The sequence below is a fragment of the Amphiura filiformis genome, chromosome 18, assembly GCF_039555335.1.
Source record: "Amphiura filiformis chromosome 18, Afil_fr2py, whole genome shotgun sequence".
NCBI lineage: Eukaryota > Metazoa > Echinodermata > Ophiuroidea > Amphilepidida > Amphiuridae > Amphiura > Amphiura filiformis.
In genome coordinates, this window is record NC_092645.1 from 16556894 (window position 1) to 16569226 (window position 12333).

At 35.7% G+C, this 12333-nt stretch overlaps 1 long non-coding RNA gene across 1 annotated transcript; it reads left to right on the forward strand.

The window, feature by feature from the left end:
* The first annotated feature begins 2664 nt into the window (after positions 1 to 2664).
* On the forward strand, positions 2665 to 12070 carry LOC140139386 (uncharacterized). Its single transcript, XR_011857102.1, has 3 exons — positions 2665 to 3047; positions 8562 to 8701; positions 11995 to 12070. It is a non-coding gene; the product is annotated as an uncharacterized lncRNA (long non-coding RNA).
* Positions 12071 to 12333: the final 263 nt, after the last annotated feature.

Below are 12333 nucleotides of genomic sequence, written 5' to 3' on the forward strand. Positions count from 1 at the left end.
AATATGTTGTAAAATCACTCATGAACTTTCATGTTCATTTATTTTTCAGATTCAAATTATTGTTAAATTATTCAAATGCTTATATTTACTCAATAACGTATTTGAGATTAAACATTGACTTTGTTGTATATTTTACACCCTGCTACGATTGGTACACGCAGTTACATTGTAGCAGCACTAGTGTTTATGCATGCAGCGCGTGCATAGCTGAACCCGTTCCCACACACACACCCCCACAGCGCCATGCGAAAGATGGATTTTTATCACAAAAAACAAAAGATCTGCCAAATTTGCAACGGATCCACCTCACAAGCTTCAGCGCATTAAACGCTACGATAATACACGATGTTAATTTGAGATAGACATTGACATTCATAGATAAACAAATTTAAAATATTTGCAATTAAAAACTCGTGTTTTTGAACGATTCTGAATTTTATCAATGAAAATGCAGCGATGACGCATTGGGTTAACGATTTTCCAACTGCTGATTGGTTGATAGCGTCACTGTCTGTCATCTGTGCATGCACGGTACGGTCCGTACGGAATGATTTTTCGTATGGGTAAAATACACTGTGACCCTGTGTGCAGTAAGCTACCTCCGCGCCATTATAGTTTAGTATTAGGCCTCAATACAGTACATGTATGTATAGCATCGATATTATTAAAGTTATAGATTTCAGTGATCAATGTATTTATATGCGTGTACAATGCCATTTTTTCAATGGTCGGGGTGTGTACAGTCATTTCACGTAGGGTAGGACTACCAATTATCGGACAATGCCAGTTATCGGACGATTACATGGTTTGGACCATGTGGAGTTGTTTCTTCAAGTCAACATAAATTTATATTGCATCAAATGAAAGAACGGATACTTACTGCATTTAAATGGCTGCCTTGCAGCTGGTTCCGTTTATTATTATTTCGCAAATACGAGCGTGAATGGACTGAGTATGCCTCTTTATTATTAAAAACATGTTACTTATGAGGTAGCGTAATTCGGCATGACCAATTTGTGTGGGTCTTGAGCTTTTCATAATTTACTAAAACTGATATATTTTTATTATTATGTTTGTAAAACTGTGTAGTTTCTGCAACAACATCTGACATGATCGGTTGCTATCAACGCTTCCGGCTGAACGAAGTGTCCGATAATTGGCTTGTAAAATCTGCGCATGCCCAATTACCGGACACCCTCTGGCCTTCATATGAACAGTTGCCAGCCAGCCGGCGCTGTATGTCAAATAACATGTTGCACTATGTTAGGTGTATTTTAGCTTATTTTAGCGAAGTTGAGAACGCAAATAGGGTTTGATGTTAAGTTTAAGTTATATTATAATGTTATGATTAAAATAGTTGATGCGCCTACAATGTATAGGCCTACATTGTACCTAAATGTGGTTTGCGGTGGGGAAAATGCCGTGAAGTATCAGACAATGTCCAAATATAACCCAAAATCATGAAGGAATAGACACAAACTTAACTGCATTTGGTTGAGTTGAAAAAATAGATGTGTGCCGTTATTTTTGGGTGTCCGGTAACTGGCTGCGTAGTGTCCGATAACTGGCATAGGCGTCCGATAACTGGCAAGATGCCTCAATGTGGTTTTCAATCCATATATCTATAATGGCTTGTCTCATCAATTCAAATTTTATGTTACATTTAGGGCTGTCTTTGGTCATTACGTGGATGTTCTATAGTTGGGAAAATATTCTTCAGTTTTTTAAATATTGAGCAAATTGCTTAAGTGTCCGATAATTGGTAGTCCTACCCTACAATGGTAAGCTTACCGACGCCACCAGTGTCACCGACAAAATTCGAGCTTATTTTCGTTAAAATAAGAAGCATTTTTCGTTAAAATAAGAAGCATTTCGGTCTACTGCAAAGAATGGTCATCAATCTAGCATTTATGAAATACAGCAACTTTGATTATGGAAACAGGAACCTGCAAAAAGCTGCCAAACCCAAAATTGAGTCGAGTCCCCTTTGTTTTGTAGAATCGGCTATTTACAGCTCGTATGATTGATTGATTTTTTTTTTCTTTTGGGCGTACACCACTTGATAAAGTCCCATTAAAATACATGTAAATTAATACGAGTAAGTTTGTTTTTCCACCTCATGTCCCGGTATAGCATAATTATCGACATACTTTTAAAGTATGATGTTTTGCATAGACTTTTTGTATCGAGTTTGGTGATAAATTACGTGTTCGTAACTATAAAAATATTTGTCAACTTGTGAATCAAATGTGAATTAAGAAATATATTGCATTATATCCTAACAATTTTGATTAACCTTTTGCGTGGTTCGCAAATAATTTTAAGAATTTGTGCAATTTTTAGGAAATATCCCACCCAGTTATGTATCACCACGTGGTCATTTTAATTCAAGGGCTTATACCACTAAATCAGACTTCTGCCAGCTTCTGCCCAAGTTTATCAGTCATATAGTGCCATCTTTACATTCAAAATGTGACAAATTGATATAATATTAGCAATTTTAGTGTTCAAAATCGTGTTTAAATACAATTTCTTATTGTGAATGTCACACAGGTTAAAAAGAAACGGGAATATTCGGGCAATATTTAAGACTATCTGCGCATGAATACACAAGGGAAAAATGTAGTTAGCAGTCGTCAAATCGGTCTTTGTATGTATCGCTGATTTTCTCAACAAGTAGCCGAGCAATGTTAAAGCTAATGCATACCATGGTATGCAAAATGTTCTTCTCTAAGATGATATACATAATTTATACTTTAAAACTGGGAAAATATCTACTTTTGCACATAAACGTGAACTCTACTTTCATAACTTTGCGTGTATAAAATCAATGCGAAGAAGGTTTTTGTGGTGTGTTCTCTTTATCATCACACAGCTTGTCTCCCTTCGCAATGATGAAAAATTTCCACACGACGGTGTCGCTACAGCGAACGGTAGTGTGTTGTTTTGCAGTGTATTCGAAAACATTTCATTTTCTCAAAATTTTTGAGAATCTATTACAGTCAAGCCAGAGAAGTAATTGGTGTGGTTGATGCATTCCTAGCCAGGTAAGCGTTTGAGTTTCTTTGCAAATTAGCTATTTTAAGCTCAGTATCATGTCATGCAATGCATGACATGGTACATTGTGTACAGCTATGTACATGTACAGTACACCCATCGTATGGCTCGACATTACACAATTGTCACACTATGTCAGGCTGACGAGGCTGTGTCAGTGTTCATTCAATTGAAAATGTATCCTTGCTCGAGAAGTCAAGTCACAAATTTGTGCACCGCAGTGACCGATGAGCTTCACATTCGAGGCTACACTGGATTTCAGAGAACAACGTCAACAACGGCAATCCCTTGCTCAGATTGGTGCGGCGCCCTGTTAATGGTCGACGTCGCGAACTTTGTGTTCACTTCAAGGGCGCCGATCTGCAATGAGTAACGATATGATGCACAATCAGCTAATCAGATTATCTGTCTGTTGCTACGATTCAGCCAATCAGTACCCCACCTCCGTAAATACATGTACTCAAGACTGTGCACACTCTCAAAATGTAAACAAGTGACATTCATACATTTGTGCTATATAACGGCCTTGATTGGTCAAGAGCCGGGCATATTCAGCGTTCATACATTCACACTATGTAACGGCGCGTGATTGGTGTCCCGGATGTGCGATCGCCAGGTAGGAAAAATGAAGGAAAATCATGATTTTTGATATACGGTAATGTTGCTTGTAATTTTGTTATTATTTTTATGAAATAAGAATCACAAAATGTACTGGTATGTATGAACTGGGTTCATTCATATATTTTCATGACTAAAAACCATTTAGTCATGAAAATATATGAATGAACCCCTAATTCATGCCCGGCTACTTCAGCGTGATGATTTCGGTATAGAAAAGAATGCAAGAAAATCGCGTTAAGAATCTTGCATCTTATTTTTGTTATTATTTTTGATGAAAACAATCACTGAATGTTTGGGAATGTATGAAAGGGGCTTAGGCCAATGGAACTCGATTATTAGTTTCCGATTGGATGTTTGAAAAAAAGGACGAGGTCGCTATTTCATTATTCATTATTCGGTCTCTTTTCATTATCCATTATGTCAATGATTTTATGAACAGCTTTCTCCAAATTTAGGTACCCCACCAGTACCAAAGTATATATTGTTGATGAAAGACCATTTCAAAACAGGTATTAATGCTTAGATCATCATTACAGACATTTTGCAACAGATTGAGAAAAGATTTTATTTTTTAAAATTAAAATGAAAAGAAATTTGCAATTTTTGTAATCACCAGAAACATGATGAGGTAATCCGTAAATTTCCATTATTTACCACATCCTCTACCCCTACAACTAAGAAAAACTGCTGATTATGATTTACAAATGTATAGCAGGGTATGTCAGACATTTTGAGAGTTTCAATTTTGATTAGTTCCATCTCAATTTTCAAATAATTGACTTTTTTTATAAAAATAATGAAAGTTTTGGTCAAATTGAAATGGTGATGCGGGAGGTCAATAGGAAACTAACAATCGAGTTCCATTAGCCTTATTCATATGCCTCAGGCATAAACAATCAATCATGCGGGCCCTCAATTTCATGAATGAACCCCTAATTCTTCTCTGACAAAAACTTTACGAGACCATTGCATTTGAAATCTAAGCATGAATGCCATGTACATGTACATTGTACTAGCGACAGTTCAAAATAGCCAATTCTCTCGGTCAGGGTTGTTCCATCCATTGCACTTATTGCGATTCTGTCGGTCAACATGATGTCACTTTTGCCATGATTGGGCTATTCCATCTTGCCCCTAGTGTGACACAAAGGGGACACTTACCGTTGCACTCAATGGGGGAAATCACAAAACATGCAACAAATAAATACTCTTGATGAAATAATTTTAAGCTCGATTTCTTATCAGGAAATCAACTTTTAAATAAATTACCATACTAAATTAATTGGTATTTTCTGTGCTGAGAAAATTTTCTTGAACTGGAAGGCCCTGTACAAACGAATAGGGATCTCGTGAGGGTGTCCGCTTTGACATACGTGGGAAGAAGTACATACTTTTACTAAATTCCAAAAGTACGGTATGTGTTTTTGTATACAATTTACAAAATTTATGTACATACAAAAGTACATACTTTTGCAACATACTTCCATGTGTGTACGTAGTCGTTCTCCTGCATGCAATTTTTACATACAGTAACCACCGGGTATAAGCCCACCCCATTTTTGAAGTGAAATCTGCCATCTAGGGGGTGGGCTTATACCAAGTGGTTACTGTATATCAAAAATGCATACTTTGTATAATTCAAGTATATACATTTGTATATTATGTCATTATTGACTGAAAACTACCTCATGTGCTGTGTGCAAAACTACAATGTACATAGTATTTAATACATACCGAACTTTGGCAAAAGTATGTGGTTTTGCATATGTATGCAAAAGTATACAGTACTTTTGCAAAATACATAATATATATAGGCCTATACGCCATATAATGCAATTTCTACATACATGTACCGTATAAGCACCCAGGGCTCTTAACAAAGTCATTTTGGGTGGACAGTTATTTTTAACCTGGTTTACCTACATGTAATCTTTCGCAAGGGCGTTTATTAGAGACAATTACGTATGTTATAGGTCCTGAGATGTTCTAGTAGCTTTTCTGGTGCAGAAAATGCATTGCAAGTTTACACTAGACTTGTCACTTCAACATTACATGTAATGTTACCCTTAATTGAAAATACCCTACATGTAGGTGGGTGCTTATTGGGGCATGGGAGCTTATTGGAACAAATTTATACGGTTTATGCAAAAATACATGCTAGTTTGTTTTTGTTTAGCCAGGGCTGAGTATCCCCATTTTGAAGGCCTTTTTTTTTTTTTTACCAATTTTCGCTCAAATTTTGGGACTTCAGGCAGAAATATGCCTGTACAGTGTTATGGGGAAAATTTTCAAGTTGATAAAAAATGTTTATGTCAGATTCAGTTTCTACACAAAAATTTCACCCTAGAAAATGTTCCTTTTAATTAGGATATCTTTCACTTAAGTTTCCACCATTCTGGCTGCCAAGCGTATAGTCAAAGCTTGAATGCTGTTTTATGAATATTAATTACGGTACAAATCAATGCATCAACCAAAAACACGATGGCAATGGACTCTAGCATCGAATGCGTAACTATGTGCCAATTTGAAGATTCCACAGTTCACAAGTAACTCAGTTCAGGTCACGAAGGCGAAGCCCGAGGCGAAGCATATCAGTAATGCTAAGTGCACCTGTGTAGTCGTTCTTCTATAGCCACACCACATGCAATCTATTCAAAAATGCATACTGTGCAAAGTATTCAAAACTGCCTTATATCTGCATACAAAACCATGTACAGTTTGATGTACAATGTACTCACTACTAGCCTGTATTTATTTCATATTTTTTGCTCAGGTACACCTGAGTGAATATATACATTCAGTTTAGACCTTGACCTTTGAACCTAAGTAGCTCCAAGTCAGGCTTCTTCTGCAAATGCTTTTGCTTTGTCTTCACTAGAAATATTTTATAGTATAATATTTGATAGGATAATGCCTGGTAATGGAAATGCAGACTATAAATGCTAGCTACTAAATTAACCTCACTCCCTATGACATAGTTCATAATATATATGCAGCAGTGAGATATCTAACTTGAGGTGGACATAGAATATTAGCCTCATTTCCCATGAAATTATTTATAAAACTGTGTTCTGTAGCCCATAGTGGAGGTTTTTTTTTTAACCTGGGGATGATATTAATCATAGGTGTTGACAGATTGATAGTGGTCTGGAAGTTCAAGTTAGTAAATTACATACTGCTCATGAACTTATCAGATTTTGTTTGCCAGCTAGGTCAGTGTACATGCATGGCCAATACAATGTACAATACCAAATACCCATGAACTTCTTACTAAAATTTGCATTGAGAGGTAAGAAGGCTTGTTCTGACCAGGGTATGGATTTGATATAATCAGTCCAGCATTTAACAACATTATTAACAACATTGAATTTTAAGGCCAAATATTTACCTTCTCCATTACATTGCACACAGTATTTTGATGCATTACCTGAATAGGTTTAGTTTCATTATTACCTTCAACTTTTACTTTTACTCTCTAGTTGAAAGTAAGTGGCACTAATGAGGTTTTCAGCATTTTAATAGATCCAGTTTTAAACCTTTAACTTTTACCTCATATCCCTGCTTTAACCCTCTTTCAAGTTGAAGTCCAGTGCATAATGAATATCATCAAAATGTTGTTTCCTGTTTATTCTTCTAGATATTATATTCATACATATTCTAAGCTAACTGTATTCTAATTCAATATTTTCTAAAATAACACATTGCCTTTTGATTTATTCTAAAGACTATGTAAGTTCTGATGGTAAAGCCACAATCTTCACAATCTGATATCTTAATCTTATGTAGGCCTACATATAAAACAATATCATTAGCCCTAATTATAAGAAACGCGACATTATTCAACACCAACGACCTACATTGCACAACCATGTGTTCCAATCATGCCTGAGCACTCCCTTTTAAAGGGGTTTTTATTATACGGTGTGCAAAAGTACATACTTTTAATACAAAATAGGCATATTCCTTTCCGATAGCCAAAACCCATGATTAGCGTTAGGGTTAGTAGGCCTACATTTTCCTTCATTGGGGCATGCTTAACTCTATAAAATCTTACAAAGAAAACCACTGCACATGTATGCATTGTCATACCCAGGGAATCGATGGCTGATGGGCCAGTGACACCACCGTAGCTACAAGTGGGTGTCTAAGGTTCAATCCCAGGTTGCCAAGTGAAAAATTTGTTCATCTTCTCCTTTTTCATTCCTCTTCTCCTTTAAATTCTGATAGCCAAAAACCATATTTAGCATTAGGGTTTATATTCATAAATATGCCAATAGTATATGATGCAAAACTATACAGCACATCGGGCCACCATGCATGTATACTATCGCAATATACCAAGAATGAAGTTGATTGGTTGTTGCGATGTTGTGTTAAATCTGCAGAGTGGATTATTAATGAAAATGTGGGTAAAATATGCAATAAAAGCTGCTGAGTAGATTTATGAAAATGTAGGCAAAATATGCAAATTAGCTTATTAATATTCATAAATATGCAAATAAAACATGACATAGAACTATAATACAGCAGATTAGACCACTATGTCCTATCACCATACCAAGTTTGAAGTTTAAGCTGCAGAGTAGATTAATGGTTTTGCTTCCGCCCGGACAAGCCAAAACAAACAACCATTTGGATGATAACACAAGCTCCACATATGTGTGGAGGCCAAAAATTCTAATATGGAGTCAACAGGTTTACAGAGAGAAACTCCTATCCTATAGCTAGGCAAATCAAACAGTCCGCTGCTGCTCAGAGATAAAATCAAACATGTATGAATATAGTTAAAGGCAAAAAAAAAATGAATGGAAGACTACAAACTGTGGATGGTAACATAAATATATGAGAAGTTCTTCTTTAACCTATTTTTTTTTTTTTTCCAGATTTTGCTTGCTAAATATGTGAAAGTAGATTACAACAAGAGTGCTGTAACAGTTGCAAAAATACTTTTCTGTTCTCTCTGCCGAACCCCACAAGAGCTGCAATCAGACAATGTTGTACATTTTACAGGTGTTTGGCTCAGGTAAGGTGTTCATCTAAACACCTCAAATAAAGAAAGTCCATGATCATGTAACCCGTCCTACACCAAACCCTAATCTTGTTATGACAATTTGATTGATAAGGTCGTGTGCAGAATCTTGTTAGCTGCAATTTGGTACCAAATTTGCTACCGAAATCTCTAAATTCATAGAGATTGATAGCAGTATATGAAATTTGGTGCATTTTCAAAAGTTGCAAATTAAAAACAGACCACGCGAACCTGTAGAGGTGAATGGCAGAAACCACGACCATTGACATATTGACATAGCCCGAAACAACCGCTAGGTCATATCGATCGCATCGTGCTCTAGTATTCATCAGTAAATCACTGTAGCAATCCATGCGTTTTAAATTGACAATTGAATAAAGCGCGCATTTGGGATAGTCGACAGGGGCCCATCGTGGGCAAGCAAGGTTGACCATATTGCCACGCTAAGCCATTTCGACCGTGTGCTTCGTTTTGATTTGCAACTTTTGAAAATGCACCAAATGCCATAAACTGGTATCAACCTTTGTCACTTTTGAGTGTTTGGTAGCAAATTGGGTATCAAATTGGAGCTAACAAGATTCTGCATACGACCGTATCAATCAAATTGTCATAACAAGATCAGGTTTTGGTGTAGGATGGGTTGTATGACTGTGGACTTTCTTTATTTGAGCAGTTTAGCTCTATGAGCAGGGCTGCAAGCGGTCCTATATTTCCTATATTTTTAAGATTTTCCTATATTTCCTAGAAAGTTTCAAAAAGCCCTATAATGACCATATTTGGTTATTCCTTCATGTAATTACATGAAGGAACGACCGGGATGTGGCACACACAAACTCTATGGGATTGATATTTTTAGTGCATAATCTGCTTCTGTAAAGACTGTAAATTGGATTTTTACTCTATTTAGTATCTAAAAGACTCATGAACTTACAGCTAAACAATTCTACTTATTGGTTTAGTCTAGAAAGATACAAACTTTTCCATACAAAACTACCCGTTTTCATATCAAACACTGTAGAGTGTATTCAAAATCTAAAAGTTACTGTAAAATTTTAATTACCCGTACTGGCGAGTATAGTCCCACCCCGTTTTGGGTGAACATTTTTCAAAATTGGGGGGGGTGGGACTATACTCGAATTTAATTTATTTTAAGTTATTTATATTTTCGGTTTTGTAGTGTCCCTGGACCTACATGTAGACCTAAATGGTAGGATCGTTCATGGTTGACCTAAAAAAAAAAAAAAAAAAAATTCAAGATGTTTTGTATTTTTAATATGAAAATTGATAATTTGTATTCATGTCATAGTCTATTAATGATTTCAAAATGCATTGAATTTGAATGCATTTTGAAATTAGAATTCAAATTAGAATATCTCCATAACTATCAACCCTAAACTAGCAAAAGTATACATTTTTGGAAAGCTGGAGGCAAAAGCAATTTAAATATACACATTTCAACTCATTGTACAGGGTGACCTTGAAGTTATACAGGGTGGAATAAAAAAAAATCCAAATAAAAAATGGGTCACTTAATGTATTGCTTATTACTAACTTGCAGTTATAAACTGAAAGTAAACAACATTGATTTGGTTATAGGTTAGGGGGAGCCTACTTAAAAAAAAAAAAAAAAAATCACAGCTGTTTGGTAATCTTGGAATACAGGGTGTCCCAAAATATGTTCAAATTTTTTACAATTCAACATATTTTGAACTGAAACATTTTACCCCTAACCCATACAAAAAAAGTAAGTCCATAAATAATTAGATTCCTCATCAAATTTCCTCTCAGAAAATGTAAACTATGACTATGATAGGATAAGTAATTAAAAATGCATACTGTGCAAAGTATTCAAAACTGCCTTATATCTGCATATTTTAGATTTTGAAGACATCCGCATTGCTTACTACAGTGTTTAGTATGAAAACAGGTAGTTTTGCACATAAAAGTTTGCATTTCATAGACTAAACCAATCATAAAGAGTTCAAAATGATTAAAAACAATTAGCAGAATAAATAATTTTTCAAAAGAGCTCTTAACCATGTCTGTAGCCCATATGGATGCAAAGATATGATCAGTTGATTCAACGCACACACACAAAAAATCTTTATTTCCCATAGACTTTGCAAATACCGCCACCGCCTCATCCGCCACCGCCTCATCCCCCACCTCGGTCATTCTGAACTCAAACAACTCTAACTCCACTATCTTAGCTGATAAACAATTCTCCTTTGGAGGTCTGTTAGGGCACACATTTTAGCTACAACATGACACCAAACACACTTCAATACCTGTTTAAGCAGAGATATAACAATTTGAAGGAGTCTCAATTTGGAAAAGCGTAACAAAACCACCATTTTTGGGTGGCGAGTTCAAAAGCAGCGTAGCCATAAATACTATTCATCTGCCAAATATGACAACTGTAACATGATTTGCACGATTGTAGTGCATGTAAACTGAAATCTCATTGCACTATTTCATGTCCTAAACCATAATCCCCCGAAGATGTAAATAAAGTTTTAGCTCATTTTGGACTTAGCGTACATTATTCTCTTCCAATTTATTTAATATGGATTCCCCGGCAGTAAATGACTGCCCAATTTACCCTTTATTAAACGTTTGTTTTATAGTTATTGTTATATGCAGTATTTTTAACTTTTTATGGCCCCACTGAGCCCACCATATGCATATGGGTGACCCTGCCCCGCTTCACAAATTTGTTTGTCTCCTTTACTATTGTAAGGCTTGCAGTCCTGAGATTAGGTTTGTATGTAGCCAAGACACATGGCTTTCATATGGCTCAGTCAGGTCCCTTCTAACCTTAAAATTGACATCCCTAGACTAGTCAAAAAAAGGGCAAACACTGCTCGGTCACCCCTATTGCACTATTTGAAGTTGCTTTGTCCAATAAAGCCTTGAAATTATTGTATTATTCTTATTCCAGTTATATTAGCAATTCTGTAAACAATATTATCCAGATACGCAACACAAATATTCTTATGCATGTCATTTTAAGTGTCCATGTGCCATTTTCGAAAAACTAGGTGAATGTAATACAAAAGCAACCCGGTTCCAAATGCTTTTGAACTATGTTTATTCAAACAAAAGAAAGGAATTCCACTATTGCTGGAGTGTGGCTAACATGCAGTACAAGCAGATCAGGAAATAAAGTTACATTAATTATAACTGTTCCAAAATGCTAATAACACATTCATGAGTATCCACAGTCAATTGTACAAATGTATGTATTTCTTACTATCTTCTCTTTCTGTGACTCTTTTTATCCATAGAATCATTTGATGCCCTCGTTGATGCTACAAGGGAACAAGTGACAACATCCATGAGCGACACAGTCAGTCATGTTAGCAGAGGGAAACTTTCTCAATCGTCAACATCCACAGATATGCGATAAAATGAATGATACAAGCTGCATAAATATGATGAACAAATACATTCACTTTATCTATTTAGAAATGAAAGGCTTTTAAGACCAGCACATTTACATGGATTTGTTTCAGTGAGTGGTCATTTCATATTACCAGTGTTAGCAGAACTCATTGTAAAGCTGACAATGTGGCTATAAATTCAAGTCAAATCCCTACCTTATTAGAATGAGAAGCATGTTCTTA